This window comes from Eptesicus fuscus, chromosome 2 (assembly GCF_027574615.1).
Source record: "Eptesicus fuscus isolate TK198812 chromosome 2, DD_ASM_mEF_20220401, whole genome shotgun sequence".
Classification (NCBI taxonomy): Eukaryota; Metazoa; Chordata; class Mammalia; order Chiroptera; family Vespertilionidae; genus Eptesicus; species Eptesicus fuscus.
In genome coordinates this window covers 83,664,422-83,689,177 of record NC_072474.1, presented here as the reverse complement: position 1 = coordinate 83,689,177, position 24,756 = coordinate 83,664,422, and the positions used below count along the sequence as shown (strand labels likewise).

General features: G+C 43.3%; 1 pseudogene; it reads left to right on the top strand.

Moving 5' to 3' along the window:
* The first annotated feature begins 11,737 nt into the window (after positions 1-11,737).
* LOC103285050 (40S ribosomal protein S15-like) overlaps positions 11,738-24,756 on the top strand; it is a 42,800-nt pseudogene continuing 29,781 nt past the window's right edge.

The window sequence follows — 24,756 nt, the reverse complement described above, 5'->3', positions numbered from 1 at the left end:
ATCACAGAACATAAACTTCCATTAATCTTCACAACAACCATGTTGTATAAGGAAAAAGACCTGAATAGACACTTCGCCAAAGAGGACATATAGCTGGCCAATATACATATGTAAAGATGCTCAATGTCACTATCATTAGAGAAATGCAAATTAAAATCACAATGAGATATCGCCTTACACCTGTCAGATTGGCTGTCATCAATAAATCAATAAATAAGTGCTGGCGAGGATGTGGTGAGAATGCAGGTTGGGGCAGCCACTGTGGAAAACAGTATGGAGTTTCCTCAAAATATTAAAAATGGAACTGCTTTATGACTCAGTGATTCTACTTCTGGGAATTTATCTGAAGAAACCCAAAACATAATTCAAAAGAATATATGCACTCCTATGTTCATTGTAGCATTATTTACAATAACTAATATTTGGAAGCAGCCCAATTGTTCATCAGTAGATGAGTGGATAAAAAAAAGCCATGGTATGTTTACACAATGGAATACTACTCTGCTGTAAAAAGGAAGAAAATGTTACCCTTTGGGACAGCATGGGTGAACCTGGAGAACATTATGCTAAATGAAATAAGCCAGTTAAAGAAAGACAAGTATCATCTGATTTCACTCAGATGTGGAATTTAATTAACAAACTGAACTACCAAGCAAAATAAAGACACTCAGAGCTCTGGTGGGGATTGGAGGGATTGAGAAAAAACGGGGGGAAAAAAGAATTCCTGGCATGGACAACAGTGTGGTGATTGCTGGGGAGTTGGGTGGGTGGGGAAGAGGGCATAGAGGGGATAAATGGTGATGGAAAAAAATTTTTTAAAAAGTACAGATCGGTAGTTACAAAATAGTTATGGAGATGTAAAGTATAGCATAAGAAATATATTTAGTAGTATTGTAATAACTATGGTGCCAGGGGTGTACTGAAACATCAGGGGGATCACTTTGTAAAGTATATGATTGTCTAACCACTATGCTGTACACCTGAAACCAATACAAAAAAATATGGAATGGCCAGGCAGGTGGGCTCAGTGGTTGAGCATCGAGCTATAAACTAGGAGCTTGCTTAAGGTAAAGTTGAGACAGACGACCACAGTCCATACCTTTCGAGAGTACTATTCCCTAAGTCAGTGGTCGACAAACTGCGGCTCGCGAGCCACATGCGGCTCTTTGGCCCCTTGAGTGTGGCTCTTCCACAAAATACCACATGCGGGCGCACACGTACAGTGCGATTGAAACTTCGTGGCCCATGCGCAGAAGTCAGTTTTCGGCTCTCAAAAGAAATTTTAATCGTTGTACTGTTGATGTTTGGCTCTGTTGACTAATGAGTTTGCCGACCACTGCCCTAAGTTAATGCTAGGATCACATGGTTCTCGAACACATGGTTCCATTCCCAGTCAGGGCACCTGCCCTGGTTGTGGGCTCGATCCCCAGTAGGGGTCGTGCAGGAGGCAGATGATTCTCTCTCATCATTGATGTTTCTATCTCTCCCTCTCTCTCCCTTCTTCTCTGAAGTAAATAAAAATATATTTTTGAAATATTGAATATAAATTATAATTGAAAAAAATTTAATTTTTTAAAAAACACCTTAATATTCAGAGCAGATTTTACTTTTATACAGAGCTTTTGCAAGTATGATTTAATTTCAACACAGATATTTGAAATCACTAAGTTAAATAAGCATTTTTGCATTCTGAAATACCTAATAAATGATGTAAAAAAATGTCCATGGACCCACCATTTCTATCTTTGCAAAGTAGTAACATTTTGCCTTATGTTCTCTATTTCTTTTGAAAAACAAAAACAAAAAACTGTTCTGAATGTGGTGCTATCATTCTCCAGTATGATGTTACACTTTTACAGCCTATGTGCAGATTCTTAAGTAATAATTAATATTACTTCACATGTTTTAAATTTTATGTAAATGTTATATACTGTGTACAGCATCCTGGGACTTAATTTTTATGCTTAACAGAGTTTTGTGTGTCTTAATAATATTGACTTGATATATGTAGCTCCATTTGATTAATTATCCATGCTCTGTAGTTTTCTGTTGTAAGATATGCTGTAACTTACTGATTCTTCTCAAGATGGCATTAAAGCTTTAGCTAATGTTTGGCCAGTATAGCTTTGCAGCAGATCCTCTTACCTTTGCTCCTTGGCCCGTATGGAGAACCCCTCTTGATCCTCTGCTGTGGTCCACAAAGCAGCAGTGTTGGTATCATTTGGGAGCTTTCATTACATAAAAAACTGTTTTTAATTTTTTTGGGGGGAGGGGGTAAGAAGAAGTACATCAACATAGTTTTAATGGGATTGTGGATAAATTTTTTCACTTCTTATTTTTCTTTTGTAGTGGTGGTGATTTTGTTTACTGCTTTTACAATGAAAAAAGGAAATTTTAAATTTACCTTAATCCAATTTATTACATTATGAATACATGTATAAGTTATTTTAAAATGTTTAAGTAAGTTGTTATGTCCATAGAGCTATTAAAAGGAACATGGCTGATCTGTTGCACTGATAGGCAATGACTTCCAAGATCTCTTGTTAAGGGAAAACAGAGATGTGTAGGACAGTGTGTCTTGATTGTATCTAATTTTTGAATTAAGAAGCAGAAAGGGAGAAAGGGTTGACAACATATCCATATATAGTTTATATGTATGTACACTGAGTGCCAGATTATTATGATCTCTGAATGCATAATAAATCTGGCCACTCATTGTATAGCCTATATAATAAAAGGCTAATATGCAAATTGTCCCCTCAACCAGGAGTTCAACCAGCAGGTAGGCCAGCCAACCCGCCCATGTCCCCTCCCCCTGGCCAGACTGTCCGGACCCCACCCATGCGTGAATTCATGCACTGGGCCTCTAATATAATATATAGATATACACACACACACACACACACACACACACTCTCTCTCTCTCTCTCTCTCTCTCTCTCTCTCTCACACACACACACACTGAGTGGCCAGATTATTATGCGTTCAGAGATCATAATAATCTGGCCACTCAGTGTACAAAGGACCCGTGGGAAGACACAGAAGAAGCTGGAACCATCCTATCTCCCTACCCAGGAATACAGAAAGATTTGGGATCCCTCTCTTACTACTGCAGTAATAGGTATAGTTAGGAGTGAGAGCTAGTCGTGGGACCTAACCATTTATAATAAATAAGTCATCATTTATCACATAGTTTGTTTAGGAAAAGACCATCAGCATTTCAGCAACTGACTTTACAAACCAGCACAAAGAACGAACCACATTTTTTTTTCGGTTAAAGACTACCTATGTTGACGGTACACGTGATAAAGGCATTACTGAAACTGGGAAGAGTCCTGAGGGGCTGGAGTGTGGGTGGAATAGTGGGAGTCTATTGCTATGCCCGAGAGCAAACAGACAGAGCGGGAGTACATAGGTTCTTTGTAGCTAAATTAGGGAGGCTCCTCCACTGTATTCTCACATCGCAGCGAAGAAGACCAGGCCTGAGCCGAGTACAAAAATACAAGATAAAACAAGGTGGAAAAAAGAGGGAAAATGAAAGTAGGAGAATGGAAATTCAGGAGAGCCGTCAGGCAGGTTTCAGATTTGAGGGCTGTTGTCTTGGCGTCGTCTCTAAAGTGTGAGTAATTTTTATCATCTGTTCAAGAACCATGTGATCCTAGCATTAGCGTAGGGAATAGTACTCTCAAAAGGTAGGGATTGTTGGCCATCTGTCTCAATTGGTGAACAGGTTCATGATCCCACACCAGGTCTGTCCTTTCAAGCCTGAACCTTAGGTTTTCCTTTAAGAATATAGGAAATTGCTCATTTATTCTCCAGCCAAGTATGGGGGAGGGGGGTGCAACTTATTTCCTAAGAGGTGCCTGCGAACAGTTGCCTTTGAGAAGTTGAAAATAAAGAAACAGATTGGTTTACTCATCTGTAATTCAAACAACCAGCAGAGGTATTTATCTGGTGAGCTACTTTGCTGCAAAGAATTGAATGAGCTCAGTTCATGATGCTCAGGTTCTGTTTATACTTTTACTGACCAGCAGAAGAAAAAACCCTCCTTGTCCCCGCTCTTCCTTCTCCACCCTGTGTAATGGAATAACCTCCCGTTCGTATCAACGTTACGAGCACAGAGGACTCTTCATTTCTTGGCTGGCAGCTCCCTGCCCGTCACATGCTCTCCGGTTTGAGTTTATGATTAATGGTGTGTTAGAATTGCTTTATTGCTTTATATATATATGTATGTATATATATATATATATGTTCCTGGTAGAATCCACTTAGCTGGGAAGAGAGCACACTCTTTGTGGGGATCATGCACGTGCTGCTGCTCTGTTGGGAACATGAATCGCATTGGTAGTGGGGATGTTAAGGGCAACATCAGGGACAACCAAGTTTTAGTCTATGCTACTCATCCTATATAATAAAGAGGGAGTATGCAAATTGACCATCACTCCACCACAAAGATGGCGGCGCCCATAGCGGAGGCAGGGGTTTCTATAACACATGATGGTTGCACCCACAGCGGAGGCCGAGTTCCTGTAACGAGCCTTAACAAGCAATCAGCAGGGACCTGAGGCTGTGCCCCCCCACCCCCGTGGGGCTTGACAGGGGACCTCAGGCCTCGCCCCCTGCCCGGTGAGGCTTGACAAGGGTGGGACTGGCCAGGTCTGGATCTAGCCCAATGGGCAGGGGGATGGAGGGGAGGGGCGGCTGGGTCTGGGTCTTGCACGATTTTGAGGTGCACGTGGGTGGGCAGGGACTTGACTCTGGGTCCCGTGGTGCGCCCCAGACTCTGACAGGAGGAAGATTTTCACATACATTTTACTAATTTCCTTTCATCTCTGACACTTCTATTATAGAGAAAGGGCAAATAGCAATATTAAAATATTTCCTCTAATTAATCCCTTTTAATGTGCATGAATTTCGTGCACCGGGCCACTAGTTAAAAATAAGGAAGGCTTGGAGTTGAGACTCATCCTGGATAGTGATGGGGTACAAAGACATTGATTTTTCCAGAGTAGAGAATTTGCGTTGGGGATGGTAGATGTTAGGGAATAGAAAAAGCTCAGGTGGGTTGAGTGGGATTGGGGGAGGAGGGCCTTGATTGCCAGAATCAGTTAGAATTTATTCTGTGAATAATGGGGAGTCATTGCATGTTTTGTAGCATGGGAGTAACTTAATGCAAGCAGAATTTGCTGAATTAGTCTGGCAGAAATATTTAGGACATAGCAGAGACAGACTAACTGAATAAATGGGATATTATTGCAGCAGGTCGGACATGAGTAGATGAGAATCTGGGTTGGGTTGGTGGCAGAACAGATTAAAGCAGGCATGTCAAACTTGCGGCCCGCAGGCCACGTGTGGCCCCACAACGAATATTTTTGCGGCCCAGCCAATATAACGGTATGTAAGAAACCTTTTAATAAAAATTTCAAAACTTAATTTTTACAACATCCTGTTATACATGATTATTAATAACAAACTATAATGTTCGCTGGTGAGTGATTACTATAACCATGTTGCATTCATTTCCCTTACACGCCTTACGCGCAGGCGCACCATTTCTCTCCACTAATATTAGCAGCGAATATTTTAGCAGCCGATTGCCATGTTATTAGTCTTGGACTGACTTGTTTGGTATGCGCAACAGGAAATAGTTTGCTTTCGGAGAACAAGAAAAATAGGTTTATTTGTATTACGCTTATTAATTTGTGCAGTTATTCAGTCTGGTAAGTTAATGTTCAAGAAAAGATATTAATTTTTATTAAAATGTTCTATTATTTTATGTTAACGATTACTCACTTATTTCAGCCCTTTGTATTCAGCATGTCTCTATCAAAATAAACCTATGTTTCTATGAAAATTGAAGCTTTTGGGTTTTTTTTTCGGCCCACATAAACTTAAACTTGTTTATTTGGCCCATGTTAGCCTTTGAGTTTGACATGCTTGGATTAAAGAGAGTCAAAGAATGAAACAAATAAAAAAAAGAACACTAACCAGGCATGGAGAGTGAGAATGAAAAAGTAAAATGCAGGTATCAGTCTTAGAAAAACTGTGTCATTACAGCTGTTAAGGAATAGATATTATCCTTGCTTTAAAGATTATGCCTTTAGCATAGAGGGTTAAAGGCAACCAGGAAGACAGTTATCAAGGCAACTAAATTGCAGGTAGTTGTGCCTAGTTAGCATCACATATTAGGGGACTGTAGGTGGGAGGGTGGTGAGTGTCAAGACAAATGGGAACTGAGCAAAGACTTTTCTTTGGGATTTAGAGATCATTGGTGACTCTCAGAAGTGCAATTTGAGTAGAATGGTGAGGTCAGGAGTGATTTGGGGGTTAAGCAGAGAACACTACTGAGATGATGGAGAGAAGACGTATAGACCATTTGCCTCTGAAGTTTAACAGTGAAAGGAAGAAAAGAAATGAAATTAATAGCAGCAACTTTACCTAAAACCAAAACTTGTAGTTTGGCTAAGAAGTGGTGTGTGTGTGTGTGTGTGTGTGTGTGTGTGTGTGTAGGAATAGTAGAAATTATAAGATCCGGGGGTAGGGTGGGGTCAGTAGGGGTGGATTTCAACAATTGAGCCTGACTCCCATGTATAAGACATCTGTGAAGATGTTTCTACATACTAATGGCTTACACTTCCCTCCTTTTTGATGCAGTCACACAGTATTAAGTGGATCTTTTTGCACTTATATGGTCCCAGAACTGTTGGGTAAGAGGCTGGGGAGGCGGGGATGAAGGAGCAGATTTTTCCTACTCTTCTCACTAGTGCATGAAAGTAGAGGAAAATGGGAAGGAGGTAATTTATGTCTTTTTTTTCTTCCAACTTCACAGTATAATTTCATATCCAGCCATGACTGGAATATGGGTCTCCTGGCCCAACGTCCAGATCATTTCTGCACCCTGCTGTCAGGTTGGGCGCCTTAGAGGAGGGAGGGAGGACTCCTCGGGTCCTGCTGTTCACGGAGAGCCACCAAAACCGGTGTCACGGCTCCTCCTACCAGTTGCTGTTGGAAACGGGCTGACAGTATAGAACTCAAGGTGACCCTGTTGTGTCGGTCTGCAAAGCCGAAGTCACCTAGATGGAAACCCAACGCCAGCTGGCCAGCCCCGCAGCACAGCGACCACTCCGGACAGAAACCTTCTGAGTGAGGCAGCTGTAGTTTCTGTTACAGCCTGTTCTCAAGTGGCAGGTCACAGGCATCATGACTTGCAGAAGTAAGTGAATCCCGGAGACATGGTCCTGACACCCGGTCTTCCTGACTGCTGGACCGACAGCTTGAAATCCAGGAAACTGATTCCTAGCACCTGGTTTTAGGGGGTGGGCCCACAGGCAGCAGGGGCTGGGAAATACCCCATATGTGGCCGTGGCAAATCGGAAGAGTCCACTTTTTAAGTTCTTTACCTGGACGTGCATACTCTGGGCCCACGGAAGGGTCACGTTTCTTCCCTCTCCTTCTGCTTCCTGTCCGTCTCCAGAGTGTAGGACCAAGCGTAGGGGGCCCTATTATTGATGATTGTGTTCTTGTGTCTGAAATAAGTGCCCAGATAGTCATGCTTGATTTACAGACAACCTTAACATTTCCAGTGTTCTGTAAAGTTCCCCCTGAGCATCTGAGAAAAGAAATGAAGAACAGAGATGGGGTGAAGTGGTCAACTTGGGACAAGTTGTAAATTGCTACCCCAGCAGTAATTGAGCTTCCATGAAGCTAGTTTAGTTGAGCCAAAACCTTGCTGGGAGTCATGAAACTTACCCGGGGCTTCACCAGGCCTCTTTTGTCTAAATGGGGAGAAATTTGAAAGAGTAAAACCAGTTGGCAGACCTGGGACAGTCAATTCTCATTGTTCCTAGATTCTATACTTGCCAGTGTGCCTGCTGGCTAAATTTATTTATAACCCTAAAATCAATGCTTGTAACTCCTTCCTTCCTTCCTTCCTTCCTTCCTTCCTTCCTTCCTTCCTTCCTTCCTTCCTTCCTTCCTTCCTTCCTTCCTTCCTTCTTTCCTTCCTTCCTTTAAAGGTGTTTATTAAGGAACTAGAGGCCCGGTGCACGAAATTGGTGCACTGGGGGTGGGGGTGGGGTCCCTCAGCCTGGCCTGTGCCTTCTCACAGTCCGGGACCCCTCGCCCCTTACCACCCACCTGCTTGCTGCTCCGTACCACTCGGCTCGCTGCTCCTTAGTGCTGCCATGGAGGTTCCCACCACCTCCACTGCACTCGCCAGCCATGCGCCCGGCTCAGGGCTTCTGGCTGAGCAGTGCTCCCCCTGTGGGAGCGCACTGACCACCAGGGGGCAGCTCCTACGTTGAGCATCTGCCCCCTGGTGGTCAGTTCATAGCGACCAGTCATTCTACTCTTGGGTCGATCTGCATATTAGGGTTTTATTATATAGGATGGCTGACTGTGTAATTGACACTTCTGGAATATGAAAAGTCAGTTGTGGTCACATTTCCTCTCAGCTGGGCCGGAACAACCACTTAAAGCAGCATCTCTGAGAGCTGCTACGGAACAGAGATCAGAGCTGGCTGTCTCTGGAGTTCTGGAGCAGCCTCACCCTGGCTTCTATGCCCAGAACGCTCTCCCCAGTGAGCACAGAGGGAAAGCAATGGCCGCTGGAGAGATGGCGGTCATTCAGACAGTGGTCTTTGTATTAATTGCAGTGTGTAACTCGACTGAAGTCCCAGTGGCAGCACACATAGATTGTGGGAAATCGTTTGGCAGTTTCTTATAAAGTTAAATGCTTTCCATCCTGTAACCTAGCAGTTCCACACCCAAGTATTTACCCAAGAGAAATAAAAATATATGTTCACAAGTAGACTTGTATGAAAATATTTGTAATAGCTTTGTTTATAATAGACCTGAAATGGAAACAACCAAATTTCCATCCACAGAAGAATATGTAATAAGTTGTGCTATTTTCATACAATGGACTATATACTGCTCAGGAATAAAGAGGAGTAAAGTATTTATACACTCAACAGTGTAGATGAATCTCAGAGACGCGCTGAGTGAGTAAAGCCAGACACAAGACATACTACTGGTATATGAGCCCATTTGTATGAAGCTCAGGAACTGGCAAAATTAATCTACGGAAATAGAAATGAGAACAGTGGTTGTCTTTGAGATTTTGGGATTTATCAAAGGGAACCTGAGGGAACTTTCTGGAGTGATGGAAATGCTCTATATTTTTATTTGGTTGGCGGTTACACAGTTGGGTTTCTTTATCAAAATGTATCAAATTGCCGAAACCGGTTTGGCTCAGTGGATAGAGCGTCAGCCTGCAGACTGAAAGGTCCCAGGTTCGATTCCGGTCAAGGGCATGTACCTTGGTTTCGGGCACATCCCCAGTAGGGGGTGTGCAGGAGGCAGCTGATCGATGTTTCTCTCTCTCTCTCTCTCTCTCTCTCTCTCTCTCTCTCTCTCTCTCTCTCTCCCCCTCTCCCTTCCTTTCTGAAATCAATAAAAATATATATAAAAAACAAAAAACTTATCAAATTGTACATTTAAGAGTAGTATGTATTTTACAGTATGTAAATTTCCCCTCAATTTAAAAAATGATACTATTTTTGTAATTTTTTATGAATCTATATATTATTTCAAAATCATAAGTTCAAAAAAGTACACTATGATTTCCATTTGTTTAAATATCTGGGGGCATACTTTATGACCTATATGTGGTTAATTTCTATAAATGTTTCATGTGCAACCTTAAAAAAATGTATAGTAATAAAAATGAAAAGATATTAGGTGAGGATTAAAAAAAATAATAAAAAAATGTGTAGTACCAGTGTTGGGTACAGTATTCTATATGTATTACTACAGTTGAGTTTGTTAATTATGTTATTCAAATCTTTTGTATCCCTATTAATTTTTTGGCTTGTTCTGTGAGTTTAAATATTTTACAATCTTTATAATTTTGAACATATTAATTATAGTTATACTAGAGGCTCAGTGCCCGAAATTCGTGCCTGCGTCCTCTTGCAATCTGGGACCCCTCGGGGGATGTTGGGCCTAAACAAGCAGTCTGACATCCCTCTCGCAATCAGGGACGCTGCATGCACCAGTGACCATACTTTTCATACAGGTGAAAGGCATCTTGCTGTTGTATGGGCAGCTACATTTTTTTTGCCCTGATTATAAAAAGTAGTACATAACATGATCCTTCTGAGGCAGTGGTACCATTTTCCCCATCTTATGGGTGGAAAAACTGAAGCAGAGAGAAGTTAATTAATTAGTTTTGTCACACAGTTATAAGTGTCAGAACCAGGGCTGACCACAAAATGTGCAAGCCAGAGTCCATGCATGTCATCGCCGCATCATCCTGTTTTTTTCAGTGTTAGAGTAGCCTTGCCAGGTTTTAACTTTTAAATCTAAAAGACTGTTCCCAATATATAGGGTATGGCCCCTAGGCCTGATCAGGGCCATCTGTGGGGTCCCACTGGCTGCCCCCCCACCCTGATGTCTCCCTCTCCAGGGCATGTCATAGTGACCAGTCGTTCTGCCGTTGGGTCCGTTTGCATATTAGGGTTTTTATTATATAGGATTAAAGACCATGTCCTATGACTTTATTTGGGTCCTGTCTGGGTCTTTCTATTGTCTCTTTTTTTTCTTGAATCCATGCCCTGGAATGCCTAGCAATTGTTGATTGAATGCAGACATTTTGTTTAAAGAGTCATAAACACTGTAGATGATGGTATCTTTCTCCAGAGGCTACTTTTGCGTCTGAGAGGCAGTGAGGGTAGGGCAGACCACATTAATCAGACAAGGAACTGAACTGATTTAAGACTCAGTTCTGGTATTATTTTAGGCTTTCGTAGTAGGAGCATCCCTTCAGGGGTTCTAAGGAAATGTACCTGGCTTTCCCCTTTTTTGGGGGGCCCTGAACTCCAATATTAATTCCTCCAATATCATGAAACTGTCCAAAGCTCTGTTTCATTCCCAAACCTGTTGGTGCTGCTTTCTACTTCGTTTACCTCATTTCTCAATTAGCAAATGCTTAAAGAGGCAGAAGGTCCAGGTCACTTCTCTACATGTCCCTTCTCTTTGGGGTTCCCTTGGTCTGCCAAAAGGTTGGCTCACTTCGCGTGCCTCTGCACAGCTGCTTTCTGCTTGGCTTCTCAGCAGTTCTGCGCTGGGCCTCTTAAAGATCAGTGGGTGTCCTGAGAAGAAAAGTGGTACCAGGTGTTACCTCAGTTTTATTTCTCTTCTCCCTAAGATCTTGGCTACCTTGGTGTAGCACTCCAGTATTTTAAACAGGTTTTTAACATAAACTTTATCCAGCTTTTCTAGTTGTGTTCAATGGGAAGGTGGTCTGATACAAGCTAGTCCCTCAGAGCCAGAACTGGGAATTCCTCTGTAAACTCACACAGGGATCTCCCCACAAAGGCCGACAACCATTGTCATCCTGAGATTAGAAGTGATTTCTTCCTGTATCGTTGCCCCAGAAAGTTGTCTTCTTCTCCTGGGTTTTGCAAAGGCAGAATGTCCTTTTGCAAATCAGCCATTCCCACCTCCATCCAGTGACAGTCTCCCGTCGTCAGGGTTTGCATCCTGGCATGTTTGGAAGGATTATGCATACCCTACCCAGAGGGAGCCTATTGGCCTAGTTAACTCTGTGACTAGCATCTGAATAAAAAGGTGCCTTCGCTATCTCTAGGAGAAGAAATAATCGAATGATTACTGCCTTCACTGCTGCTGGGCTGAATATGTGTCTGATAGCTCCTTGAATTTTAGCTCAACTGCCATGAAGAATAAATGTGAGAATTCTGTAAAGAAGGAAGCTCAATATTCATGGGTATGATTTTTTTCAGTCCCTTTAAAAGTGGAGACAGTTAATAATAAATGTTATTAAGGCACTAAAAGAAATTTAGGCTAAGGAACACACATTTAAGGTTAGTAAATTTAATTGGAAGTCTCAGCAAAAAACTCTTTTGACTTGCCAAAGAATGGAAAAGAGATTCATGTTGAAGGCATTCCCAGAGAGAACTGAAGATATAAAACTCTTGCTGAATTGTGTCTTTTTGTGTGTTTTTTTCTGAACAGTTCACAAGAGTGGTGATTCCCAGGCTTTCTCGAAATGTACTTCATTTTCTGGCACACTTATCACTGAAGGTGAATTCTCCTTTTAACAAGAAGAAAATTTTGGTGGAGAACTACCCAACAAGGAAAGGACGTGTGGCTATTACGGTAGGTAAGACATTTGTTTAGACTCATGGGGAAGGAGGAGAAGTAACTTGTAGAGAAAATACTAAAGAGTGTTTCCTTATTGTAAGTGGAACTCCAGAAATGGATAGCACACATTTCACTAAATACCAAGTTAAAAGGTCCTTATCGCCCTAGCTGGTTTGGCTCAGTGGATAGAGCGTTGGCCTGCAGACTAAAGGGTCCCAGGTTCGATTCCGGTCAAGGGCACATGCCTGGGTTGTCGGGGGGGGGGGGGGGTAGGGGTGGTGCAAGAGGCAGCCAATCAATACTTCTCTCTCATCATTGATGTTTCTATCTCTCTTCCTCTCTCCCTTCCTCTCTGAAATCAATAAAAACAAAATTTTAATTAAAAAAAAAAAGAAAAAGGTCCTTATCACTGAAGATCTTCTAATTCTAGGTTTCATTCCCAGCTCTTCTCCTTCCAGCTGAGTGAACTTGGACAAGTCACTTATTTTCTCAGAACCCCAGTTCTTTCATCTGTAAAGGGAAATTTCATATGAGAATGTTTTACAAATGGGACAGAGTAACATAAAAATGCAGTTATCGTTGTTTGTTATTCTTACTGCTGTTACAAGATTCTGTGGAGTGGTTGGCGGCCTGTGCCCCGTGGTGTGTTGGTACCGTAGAACTCGGTGCTGTGAGTTGGAGAGCTTCATCTGGTTGCCCACCTGCCGCCCCTCTGAGTGTAACTCACACCATTCTTCGGGCTGCAGCTACCCGCGAACTGCTTTTGGAAGTTAGGGGGAAGGATAGAAGTCAAGGACAAAATCCAAGGAAAAACAACAGCTGCATTCGTTGTTATGGCAGGCACTGGTTAATTAAAAATAAATAAATGTATTTTTTAAAACCCTTGTTGAGCACATATTACGACGTGAGTACTGTTCTGGATGCTTGTTCCCTCACAGAGGCTATGTTGTAGCATGGAGGGAGACAGATAGCAAATAACACACATACTAAAAAATAAGTAAAGTGTTACGATATGAGAAGCTGATAAGAACATAGAAAAAAGAAAAAGCAGAGCTGAGTAAGAGGACTAGGGGTGCTGGGTGGGGCAGGAGTGCAAATTGCAGTTTTTAAAAGGAGTGGCCAGGGTTGGCCTTCTTGAGGAAAGACGGGAGGTCAGGGATTAGCCCTGGGCGTGGTCCAGGCAGAAGAAGAAGCTGATGCAGAGGTTCTAAGTCAAGTACAGACCGAAGGCCCGTGTTCTGGAGCGGGTTACCCGGGAAGGAGAGTGTCAGGAGGTGAGTGTGGAGAGGCAGTGCTGGCTCTCGAGGGAATAATGTCATTTCCTAGTTTTAGATAAGTAAGAAAAGTTACCTTGGTTTCTTTTGGTCTACCTGCTTGATTCTTAGTGTGTTTCCTCTGCGATTAAAACACACGAGTGCGCACACACACTCACTAAGTATTCGTGCCCCACGGCTGCTGTAACGAAGTACCACAGACCGGGGGAGCTTAAAACAACAGAAATGTATTGTCTCGCCGCTCTGCAGGCTCCAAGTACAAAGGCGAGGTAGGGCCATGCTGCCTCGGAGACGCGTAGGGAGGAACCCTTTGGCGTCTGGCGGTGGCCATCCGTCCTTGGCGTGCCTTGGTTTGCAGCTGCATCACTCCAGCGTCTGCCTCTCGTGTCACAGGGCATCATCCCTGTGTGTTCGTGTCTTCACGTGGCCATCTTCCCTCTTATAAAGACAGGCTGAAGGGCCCACCCTCCTTCAGTATGACCTCACTTCACCTCTTCCATCTGCAACAACCCTGTAGGTACCCGGAGTTAGGATTTCGGTATATATTTTGGGGGGACACAGCTCGGTGCCTAGCAGCCACCTTAAATAGGAAACAGTGCACATTACTATTTCCATCTTACAGGTGGAGACACACGCTTAAATGACATGCCCAAGGTCAGAGTCAGGAAGCCGAAGAGCCAGGCCAGGCCAGTGTTACCCTGCTGCTCCTGCGCCGCTGAGGGAGTGGGAGGGTGGAGGGGACAGGCCCTGCACACGTACAACATTGCAGTCCCCATCCGTATCCTACAGCCTAATCCCAGCGGAGCTCAAAACTGAGGCTCTGTTTCAGCATGCCTTTAAAAGGGAAACGGAGGGCCCTTCCATACCCCATCCCCCTCCCCCCCCCCCCCCATTTTACTTGTCATTCCATGGCATGACAAACTGAGGGAGCAGATGCTTTTTCCCTGCTTTAGGAATTTTTCCAGAGAAATAATACCGCCGTGTCTGTGGCGTGTGAGCATTTTGTGACAGGACCACATGTTGTTTTTTTTCTCACACGACATAGGGAAAGAAAATATATATGGCTCTGAGTCCGTTGGAATACAGCAGTAGAAATAGGGGATTTGGGAAGCACTGAATATGTTTTGTTTTCTTCATTCTATTTACCAATTCCTTCCTAACAGGAAATCTGTGTAGCTATTTGTGAGCCTGAAATCAACACGAGAGCCTGATTGTAGACTTAGTCTTGAGGTGTACGCCTGAGAAAGGGAAGGACACACCAAAGCACACGGAACCCTTGACCGTGAGTCGCAGGGACGTGCGCCACCCCTGGGCCAGGAGGAAAGTGGGCGCAGCCACCAAAGGCTGTAGTCCCAGAGGCACGTCAGAGTCTCCGCCAAGTCCTAAGTCCGGGAGATGAGACAGAACAGTGGTTGGGGGAAAAAAAATGTCCTCAGGTTAAAACTGGAAAGATCAGAGCTCTATGAAGAGGTAGTGTGAGGGATAAATTGAATGGTTCTAAAAATTGGGGAGAAGGTTAGGGAGACCTGTCTGTCCTTGGCCCTGACTGTAAAGTGTGGGGGTCGGAGTGGAAGGTGTTGGGTAAACCTGGCCAGTCCCCTACCAGCTTTGCCGAGACGTGGCTGTTAGCCATTTTTGTTGTTACATAGTCTCGTTTCTTTTCAAGTTCCCTTCTTTTTATCTCTGTTCTCAATATGTTTTTATTCCCCCTAAGTTCTTGGACTTCTCTTTCCACTTAACAGCTGATGGCTTTGGATCTGTGTGTTGGAGCAAATGTTCTTTAGTATCCAAAGGAGGCGGGGAAAGCTGCCTCTCTTCCAAAGATGCTTCTGCTCTTTGTTGAAATCGATTTTTTTTTTTATTTTAAATCCTGAGAGTGTGTGGGAAGAGCAAAGCCTTTATATTTTTCTACTGGATTAAAAGACCTCCACTCTTTCTATTGTCTGCGGTCACCACCCCTCCTGAGAACACAGCTAGATCCCAAGGGCCTGCCAGGGGCTCAGAGGCTAGTAAACAGATGTACGCTATCGACTTTTGATTATCTGGCCGGCGCTTTGCAGCTGCAGGTAAACCGGTGGTGCTGCTGCTGATTGTGATTGGCCACGCAAGTCAGGGGGTCACTGGTTTGAATTGCTTCCCAGCTGCACACATTCTGGGAAAATACCAGGCTTTTCATAGGAAAGGCCAAAAGGTGACAAATATAGAACTTAGAAACCTGTTTAATCCCTCTTATCACTGTGGAATAGGAATAAAATCCTCCTTATCTCCCAATAGTGGTAGATTGTTGAGCAATGAGAAATAGTGAGGCCTTTTGGTAGAAATCATTATAAAATATTTGTTAATTATTTTTTTGTTCAGGTAAAACTCATATAACGTGAAAGTAACCATTTTAAAGTTGAACAATTCATTGGCATTTAGTACGTTCATAATGTTGCACAACCACCACCTCCATCTCATCCCAAAACATTTTCGCCAACCCGAAATAGAACACCGTACCCATTAAGCAATTCTTCTTCCCCTCAAGGACCCTGCTGACCACCAGTCTGCTTTTTGTCTCTGTGGATTCTCCTGCCCTAGCCACCTATAATAATAAAAGCATAATATGCTAATTAGACCGGACGTCCTTCTGGACGACCTTCCGGACGAAGCCGGGGCTGCGAGGGAAGCCCGGGTCCCAGGTGCCAGAGGAAGACAGTGCTGGCAGCCGGGGCAAGGAAGGCCTACTCTTGCACGAATTTCGTGCATCCGGCCTCTAGTTTCATATAAATGGAATCGAACACTCTCTGACTCCCTGTGCTTGGTGAGGCATTTATTTTTAATTACAAGTCATGTATGTTTTCAGTCTTCCCTTATGGTTACTCAGGGCAAGCTGGGTGCCATGGGAACGTTCACTTCTCTCTCATTAAAGCCTCCAACAAGAAACCTGCTTCAGGAATACCTGCTTCTGGTTTGTTGCTGGTGGGTTTCTCTTCATGAGACAAACAGCAGTTTAGAACTGAGTTCCTTAGTTTGCAAGGATCTAAAGAATTCATCTTCACCTAGCTTCATTTCTGTCATGAGACTCAACCTCCTCCAGCACCTTCTCCCCCCACCTCCAGTTTATGTCATTGTCTAGTGGTCGGAACACGAGTTTATGCTATCATCCAAATGAACCTGTAATTGATATTTTGGCATTGGGATAGCCAGAGATTATATTGCTAGCCGAAGCAACAAAGCATAGTCTCCCCCCCATACACACTCCCCCCCCCGCCACCCCCCCCCCCTCTCCCGCCAGGGGAGTTAAATGATACCAACCGTTGAAGATGAAAATTTGAGAAATACTTTACACTCTGATCTATTGGGGAGGCTGATCGTCCCCCCTCTTCTCTTCCCTCCCCGGTGAAATAGAGGCTGCCCAGGGAGGGCTCTGGGATGCAGACAGCAGAGGCATTGAAATGAGATTCCTCTTTCCATCTGCCAGACGTAACCCAAGATGAGCTGCACAGATGACGCTGGCAGAGGAACAGGGAACTGGATGGCAAACAAGGTTGTGAAGGGACCGAAATTCTAGTTAAAGCCGTTTGCAGGAGCAAAAGAGCCTGCTGGTCTAATAATGCAAAACTCAGGAATAAAGTGGGTGCTGTGCTAGTGGTATCAGCCACTGCAGCCTCTGTAAGTCTCTCCAGGACCCCCCAGGAGTGCTCTTAGCATGTGCTGTGGGATGATAGTGCCCAGAGCAGGGCACATTATGGCCTGTCTCCTTCCCATGGTGATGATCAGGTACTGTATCACGTGCTAGGTGTGACTTAATCACCAACTCCCTGCTCCAAAATGCCTCTTCCAGGAGCCTGAAAATAGCACCTTTAGGGTAATGAATGGGTTTGACAACATAGAGGGGAGGAGATGGGGTGGGGCCTTTTTTATTCTTTTCCCCTCTCTCCATCCCTCTCTCCCTCCTTCCTTCTCTCATCTCTCCCTCTCTCCATTAGTATGTATGGAACTTGTTATGTGCCAGGCACTTTGCTAAAGGTTAAGGATATGCAATAAGACCCTGCCATCCAAGGCCTGGCTGTCAGGGCTCAGTGGTTGAGCATTGACCTATGAACCAGGAGGTCAAGGTTCGATTCCTGGGCAGGGCACATGGCTGGGTTGCGAGCTCAATCCCCAGTATGGGGTGTGCAGGAGGCAGCCGATCAATGGTCTCTCTCATCATTGATGTTTCTCTCTCTCTCCCTCTCCCTGCCTCTCTGAAGTCAATATATATAAAGACCCTGCCATCCAAGGGTTCGTGGTCACGCCCTCCTTCCCGTTCTCTGTCCAGCTGCGTTGTGTTTTCCTGCTATTACAGTGAACTGTAGTTGTGTAATTGTCTGACTCCCAGAGTAGGACGTGGCTTCCAAAGGCCAGAGTTGGTCCTGCTTTGAGCCGTTGCATCTAGCATTGCCCTAGCAGCAGAACTTCATTGAACTGAATTCAGATATGTAAACAGATAACCGGATAAAATGTGATTAGTGATATTTGAGAGAGTTTTACACAGAGTGCCGGGAAGCACAAGGGGCAGAGTAAATACTGCCACCAGGAGCCAGGGCCTCCCAGAGGTGTCATTTGAGCTGTCTTGAAAGATGAGAAAGTGTTTGCCAGACAGGCAAGGGGGGGGCGCACAATCTCGAGGTCACACCTACACAAATGTGTTTTGGGGAGGGGCCCTTTGATCCTCTAAATCCCGCCCTTTCTTTCTTTAATGAACCTCCGGGAAATAGCTGCTTGATTCGCCAGTAGCTGTGGGTCGAGCCCAGGGACCGGACAGGCCTCTCTTCTGAAAAGTCATAGCTTTGTTTCTTCTAGGGACTAAAGCCCCTCCTGCACAAAACGTTCTACCGAGTTCTTTACCGCCAAAATGCCACCTCCTCTAAGCTTCCTTTTCCTCCTTGAAATACGTAGGAAAAGAAATTATTTTCTTTTTTAAATTGGAGGGAGAAATTTCACTTTGGAGGGAGAAAAACTTTTCCCCTCCCCCCTTCTAGGTTCTCTGGCTGGCCTAGTAATTAAATCGACATGAAACAGATTAGCCGGAGAAACGCAAATTTAATTTTGTGCGTCCAGGAGCCCACGGAGACGTGAACGGCTCGCAGACAGTCAGGCTATGGAGGCGTGTCTGCCCTCCTAGCTCAGGAGGAGGGGCGGGTCTGGGACTTCAAAGGGCAGGAAAGTGGTTCACAGGAAGGTGGGGAGAGCAAATGTGTGGTCAACTGATTGTTTGCCCTGCACGCAGGTAAATCTTTTTGATATAAGTTTTCTCTGGTAACAGGCCCCCTGTCTAAATTCTTTGGGGCAGTTAAGGTAAAAGGCTCTTCCTCAGTCTGCTGGGCCTGATCGTCTTCAGCTGGAAACAATCCACGCGCCAAAGTGGCACATTCTGGAGCCGGCTGCCCAAATCCCTTCAGCGCCCATGAGCCTTTCGCCCTTCCCGCAGGCGTCCGCTGAGTGCCTCCTGCAGAAAAGGCTCTGCTCTGATCTAGGCTCCCGGAGAACAAACAGTGAGACAGTGTCTGCTCCCAGGGAGACTCAAGTTGCCACCACCCTGTCAGCACAGCTCCTACCGTTTACTCCGAAAGCAGTCTTCCAGTTAGATCCACACACACAGAACTGGCACTGAGACTTAAAAATAGATGGCGGTGATGGAAGAAAGAAAAAAAGGAACACAAATGTTTTCAATTTTGAAAAAAAAGTAAGTATAGATGACTCTATTTCTAAACTGACATTCAGAGGTCCCAGGAATAATGAAGAAGGCTGTATTACTCATCACCAGAGGATTTATCAGGAAAAGGAAAAAAACATATTTAGTCTAAACTTTATGGGACACATATTTTAAGTAACCTTAGAAAGTCCATTCCATGCAGAAAAAAATACCCCCAAAAGGAGCATTTAAGACTGAACTTAAATTTTATATTAAGTATCTGGTTATATGTACTTACATATTTCAAAAGCATCCGTGTATTCTTTTGTTTTTATTTATTTGTGATGGCTATTGGTGTTTTGTGGGACTTCATAATTTCTAGAACTGGAACCCCAATTTAGAATTCTGATTAGCACACAAATAAGGATGCGGTTTGCCAAGGCTTGTCTTGCTTTGGCATCTAGGAGCAACTTAGTTCTTGAGTTGGGTAGTGCCTATAATAGGTAAGATTGCTCATCCTGATTCCATGATTTCAGAATGGCTTCCCTTTCCTCCCCTCCCCTCCCCTCCTCTCCCTTCCCCTCTCCTCTCCTCCTCCTCCTACTCTTCCTCCTCTTCCTCTCCTCCTCTTCCTCTTCCTCCTCCTCCTCTTCCTCCTCCTCCTCCTCCTCTTCCTCCTCCTCCTCCTCCTCCTCCTCCTCCTCCTCCTCCTTCGCTCTTTTCGCTCTCTCTTTCTCTATCTCTCTCTCTCAACAGCATTCTCCAGTCTGTGAGGAGGGCATGAGACAAGTGTTAAAATAGAAACAAAGTATATGAGAAGGTTAATAGTGTTGTGAAGACTTGTGGGAAGAGGCTGACTCTAAGGAAGAGTACAGAAATGAACGAGAGAAGAAAAGAAAGATGATCAAGAGATAGAAAAATGCCTTAAAATCTAACATGTCATGTTTTGAAAGGCTTTGGGGAAAATAAAAAAACATAAACAATGCCCTCTGCAGAAGAAACCAAATAATCTAAGGAAGATACTTTATTTCAGATAAGTAGAGTGAGGTGAATTTTCTCCAGTCTCAAAAAAAGTGAACTTTGCCCAGCCCGAGTGGCTCAGTTGGTTGAGCATCATCCTGTGCTCCAAAAGGTTGCAGGTTCGATTCCTGGTCAGGGTGCATACCTGGCTTGTGGGTTCTATCCCCTGTCGGGACATGTACAGAGGGCAACCAACCAATGAACCTCTCTCACCTCGATGTCTCTGTCTGTCTGTGTCTCTCTCCCCCTTCCTCTATCTGAGCATGTTCTTGGGAAAGGATTTTTTTTAAAAACAACTGAACTTTATTTTACACGATATAAGCATAAAAGACCTTTGAAATTCCACATAAAATTTGATATCCGACATCACAGGGGAGTGGTATCAGATTGATTAATACCAGCCTCCCTTCACCAGACACCGACAGCAGTGTCTCAGAAAACTGAGTCCCTCCAGGGCAGGCACAACATCTATTCATCTTGGAGTCCACAACCTTAGCACATCGCTTGGTGTATTGCCATCATGTTTGTTGAACAAGTAAAATGATTACGGAGTTAGTCCCTTCCTGCACATCACAGCACTGATTCATTTGGAAGAAATTATTTGAAAGAAACTGACAAGAGAAGGAGTGTGATATGAAGTAGACTATTGAGGTTTTCAAAGGACACGTCTCGAAATTTTTCTTCATTCCCAAATTGTTCATCTCACTACATCATATAATTTTCCACACACAAAAAAAGCATATGCACTATGAGTAGAGAACAACAAAAGTATATTGAGATTCAGATGTTGATATTAAGTAATGAGAATCATTCTTCAACTTAATTGCAAATTGCTAACTTCTTGTCTGCTATTGTATACATAATCTCAGGAAATCGTTTGAATATAATCAGATTGGCAAACACTAAAACATGAATGTTTATAGGCTACTATGTTTTATTTAGAAGATTAGGAAGAAGAGATTCTTTTTTTTTTTTCTAGTATTAGAGCATTCTGTGTACTGCCTCTGTTGAGATTATAAATTTCCTGAGGACAGATATAACTTACACTTCTTTCTTTTTTAGTCTTTACCTGAGGACATGTATGTGTGTTTTTATTGATGAGAGAGGGCGGGGGGGGGGGGGGGAGAGAGACAGAGAGAGAGAGAGAGAGACATTGATTAGTTGCCTCCCATATGCACCTTGACTAGGGATCGAACCCACAACCTAGGTATGTGCTCTCACTGGGAATTCAGCCCGCAAGCTTTTGGTGTATGGGACAATGCTCCAACCAACTGAGCCCCCCGACAGGGCATACCCTTCTTTTTTTATTCTCAATTTGTGTGATTTAATATTGTGAACTTTATGGGCAGTCAGTAAGTAGTTGATGACTTGGATTAGATGGAAAAATGTACCAATATGAGCACTGTAAAAGTCAGTGTGGATAGGCATAAAATAATTAGAAACACATTCCCATATACAATGAACTTCATTGATATACTAGAGGCCCGTTGCAGGAAGATTCCTGCAAGAACAGGGCTTCCTCAGGCCTGTTCCTGCAAGAATAGGGCTTCCTGTGGTGGGCTTTGCTCCCTTCTCTGCTGCCTTGCTCCCTCCCTTCTCTGCTGCCTCGCTCCCTCCCTTCTCCACCGCTTTGCTTCCTTCTGCAGCGCTTGGCTTCCTTCTACGCTGTCTTCAGTCTTCACTCCGAGCCTGCGTATGCAAATTAACCACTATCTTTGTTGGGTTAATTTGCATACTCACTCCTGATTGGCTAGTAGGCGTAGTGGAGGGATGGTCAATTTGCATGTTTCTCTTTTATTAGTGTAGATTTCCCCAACTCCTTGCTAACATTCCATGATACAGATGTGTAAATTATAAAAGGCCAACTTACAGGCAGTACTTTGCAGAATACAGTGACAATAGATCCAATAATAGAAAAACGTAACTGATTTCAGGTCAATCTAATAAAGGACATTTGTAAGTCAAGCCTAGGAAATTGCATTCAAGAGTATTATTGTGACATTTACTGCAATATGACAGTGGTAACAAATTTTGAAAAGAATATTGAAACTTCAAACTCTCCAGTTCTTCAGTGATAATGGGATTTCAGGTTACCACTGACAAAGTAATCAAGCTAAAGAAGCAGCTAAGAGATACATAAAAGGAATAAAAATTGAATAAGGATCCATTAATATTATAGCTTATGTTTCAAAATGAAGAGTGAAAACATGGGGAAAAGGGATAGTTCTCTGAAAGCTGACTGACCTCCTCCAGCGGGTTGAATTTCTTGGATATATCTGGCCAAGTCTAAATGGAGAGATGACATTTGTGTTGAGACTGTTAATTGTCATAGCAATAAATTCAGTAACATTAAGAGAAGGATGGAAGTAATAAATTTAGGAATTATTAAAGGAAGAGACTTTGTTGTAATGTTGATATAAGGTATAAGAAAAGTATTCATTTGCACCTTTGTATTTGAGATTTTTTCTTAAGTGGTATGACTCTTAAGGATAAGACCAACCTTGGAAAGGAACAGGTCATGAAAAGGATATTTTGAGTTTAAGGAAATACTTCATACTATGATGCAGAAGTAGGGGGACATACAGCTTGCTTAATACAGCCACTGTGTCAGGGTATAGGCATTTCAGGGCACAGAGGGGAGCATATTCAACAAAGGCTATAAGTGTGTAAGAAAAAGATGCACAAATACTGGCAAAGTGTTGTATAGCTGATAAAAGCTATACAAATTACAAAGATCAAAACTTGAAAATTCAGAGAAGTGAATGCTTCAAAAATGTACTTGAAAAAGTATAAGTAAGGTTAAAAGATAACATTGCGGTATTAAGACAATTTAGATTATTATTTATACCAAGTAGGAAGATGGATTCCAAAGGAACCTATGGACATAAGCTAGGAAAGCACATGGAATTTAATTTTTCTGAAGAAACAAAACTTAAAATGGAAATGTGTTATACCTGGCAAAGCAGGAGGATGAAAATTGGCCTTATATAATTGAAATGTTTGCCTTAGCTTGTCAATGCAGGATATTTTTTCTCTAATAAACAACCTCGATGACAATAAATATCTGAACAGAATCTTGAATTACTTGGAAAATAATGCAGGAACAAAAGAATTATGGTGGTGCTATAAACCTATTATGCTATTCTAAAATGTAATGAAAAATTATATCTTAATAACAATACAAATCTTTGGATATTAGAGAGCATTTTGAAACAGAAGATATGAGATGCAAGAGGATTGTCAATCTGGTGAGATGTATTTTTCTTATGCTTTTATTATTATAGTTTGGGAATCATGTCGTTTCTTCCTGTATAAACATTGACTCTACTAATAATAAAAAGGAAAGGGTCCCTCAACTAATCCGGCCTTTCCTTTCCAGGTATGAGAAATACAGGCAATTTCTTCCCAGTGCAGGGATCAGCAATTTATATCTATTTTTAAATATATTTTTATGGATTTCAGAGAGGAAGAGAGAGGGAGAGAGAGTTAGAAACAACATCAGAAATGAGAGAACCATTGATTGACTGCCTCCTGCATGCCCGCCCATCCCTACTGGGGCTCGATCCCGCAACCCAGGCATGTGCCCTTGACTGGAATCGAACCTGGGACCCTTCAGTCTGCAGGCTGACACTCTATCCCCTGAGCCAAACCAGCTAGGGCGGGGGTCAGCAATTTTGATGGAGACTGTACTTCGGTGAATGGGCAGTTGTTAGAGACTGTGAAATGTAATCACCATTTCAGTGTTTTATTACAGGTATCATTGCGTTTCCTCCATCTCTTCCATCGTGTGACATGTTGTATGCACCAACGTGCTGGAAGATAGAGTGCTTTCTGTCACTGAAGTGGAAGATGTAGGGCAGAATTGACCGTGTACGTGTGGGGCACTTGCCCCGCATTTCCATAAGCGTTGTGCTCATAGAGTGCATGCTGTGCTTTTTATTTCAGTAACATTTAACAAAACCATGGCCATGGAGGAAATTAAACTCACACAGAATGTCCACACTGAGGCTCTGAGTGCTGATGTTTCAGGTATGGTACACACTCTGAGTTGCACGTTAAAGAGACAGAAGCCGCCTTTTCCCTGTTTGCAGTGCACAGACATATCCGGATTTAACCATCACTAACGTGTCCATTAACCTCCACTGTCTGGGGCATAGCAGAGGTACCCAGAAGGATAAGCAAAGCAAAACAGAGGCAGCCAGAACAGGTGTCATGCGTCCTCTAACTCAGGGGAAAGCTTCTTAGGCTTTCGTTCTGCACTTACAGAGTCTCTCTTCACAAATAATTCTATCCTGTGTGGGATCCAGTTTCCTGTTTCACAGGCGTAATAAGCCTGTGCTGAATGAGGAAGGAGAGGGGATTAGGAGAATCAGACTCACCTGCCTCATCAGAAGTGACGACGGTCAGAAACGTGAAAGAAGGGGGCAGAATACTTATTTTATTCATTATTTATTTGTTATTTTATTTTGTTCTGTGGAAGGGTCAGTCGGTGATGTGGGGGAAGGCTGATGGTGATTGTGCCAGATGAGCTTTAAGTCTGCTCACAAGTTTGAGACTGGGTGGCCTCCACCCCACAGTACTTATTTTAAAATAGGCACAAATATGTTCAAGGCAGAAGGACCATGCATTGGGACAGACTAT